This window comes from Orycteropus afer, unplaced genomic scaffold, assembly GCF_000298275.1.
Source record: "Orycteropus afer afer isolate SDZICR_OR568_19922 unplaced genomic scaffold, OryAfe1.0 scaffold00236, whole genome shotgun sequence".
NCBI lineage: Eukaryota > Metazoa > Chordata > Mammalia > Tubulidentata > Orycteropodidae > Orycteropus > Orycteropus afer.
In genome coordinates, this window is record NW_006921823.1 from 3,558,116 (window position 1) to 3,560,208 (window position 2,093).

The following is a 2,093-nucleotide window of genomic DNA, read 5'->3' on the forward strand; positions in this document are numbered from 1 at the left end:
TACTATACAGCCACAGTAGTCAAAACTGCCTGGTATTGGTTTAATGACAGATACATAGACCAATGGAACAGAATTGAGAACCCAGAAATAGATCCATCGACCTATAGTCAGCTGATCTTTGACAAAGGCCCCAAATCCATTAAATGTGGAAGAGAATGTTTGTTTAATAAATGGTGCTTGTAAAACTGGAGATCCATTTACAGAAAAATATAACAAGATCTATACCTCACACCATAGACAAAAATGAACTGCAGATGGATCAAAGACTTAAATGTGAAACCTAAAACTATACAGTTCCTCATGGAAAATTTAGGGGCAAATTTAATAGCCCTAATATATGGCATAAATAGACTATTAAGCATAACTCAAAATGCACAAACAGCAGAAGAGAAATCAGATGTTCTGGACCTTCTAAAAATTAAATTTTTATGTGCTTCCAAAGACTTCTCCAAAGGAGTCAAAAGAGAACCTGCAGATTGCGAAAAAATATTTGGTAATAACGTATCTGACAAGGGAATTTTCTCTAAAATTTATAGAAAACCCCAACACCTCAATAACAAAAAGACAAAAAATCTAATTAAAAAATGGTCAGAAGACATGAATAGAAACTTCACCAAAGAGGATATTTAAGCCGCCAACAAACATATGAAGAAATGCTCACGATTATTACCTATTAGAGAGATGCAAATCAAAACAACAATGAGATACCATCTTGCTCCAGCACTAGTAGCAAAGTTAAACAACACAGAAAATAACAAATGCTGGCGAGGTTGTGGAGAGATTGGGACTCTCATACACTGCTGGTGGGACTGTAAAATGGTGCAACCATTGTGGAAAGCAGTAGGGCAATTCCTTCAAAAGTTGTAATTAGAAATACCATTTGACCCAGACATTTCATTACTAGGTATATACCCTAAAGTAGTGAGAGCCATGACAAGAACAGATATATGCACACCCATGTTCATCACAGCACTATTTACAATAGCAAAAGATGGAAACAACATAGGTGTCCATTAACTGAGGAATGGATGACCAAATTATGGTACATACACACAGTGGAATACTATGCAACACTAGAGAATAATGTAGAATCTGCAAAACACCACATAACGTGGCTGAACTTGTAGGACATTATGCTGAGTGAAATAAGTCAATCACAAGAGGACAAATATTGTATTAGTCCGTTATTGTGAAAGTTAAGGAAAGGTTTTTCTATAGAAGGAAATTTTCTTTGTTGGTTACCAGAGGTGCGAGCAGAGGGGAAGGAAGGCTGTTAGCTAGATAGAGATAAGTATTGATTTGGGTGAAGAGAAGGGCATTGTACGAAATGTGAGTGACCAATATGGCAGCATTGAGGATGAGAAAGACATAGAGAGGTACATGGGAGGTAGAGACAACAAATACAAAGCCTTTTGCACATAGAGTACTGCGTTGTCAGTGAAGGTCAACATGGGTATATGGATGGATAGATGGGTGGACAGGCTAAATGATTAGGTATGTCTATGAAATGGGGAGTGTATCCAAGAACATATATAGGGTAGGCAGACAATGGTCCTATGAGTTTATGTGAATGATCAGAATTCTCAGGTGTATAGTAGAGCTGACAAGGGGCAAGTTTGTGGTCACTGCTTGGTCACAGCCAGCTATCCAGAGGGACCAAGTAGTTGAACCTGTGGGCTTGGGACCATAGCGCAGAGGACATCAAGCTAAATTGGCATAACATACTATACAAAATATTGTTCCACCTCCTACTTTGGCGAGTAGTGACTGGGATCTTAAAAGCTAGCAAGCTGGCATCTACATGCAACGATGGGTCTCTCCTCATCCAGAGCAAAGAAGAATGAAGAAAACTAAAATTCATGGAAACAATTAGTCCTAGTGACTAGTACACCATCTGATCTGTAGTCTATACAGCTGTGAGATCGGAAGAACTAGATGGTGCCCAGCTACCACTGTCATCCACTTGGAAGGGGATCTATGTAGGAGATTCTTGATAGAGAGCGAGAACAATGTGGAACAAAACTCAAAATCATTTGGAGAAATAAAAAAGGTAGAGACCAGGTTTGCTGGTCTGATAAAGGCTGGTGGAACCA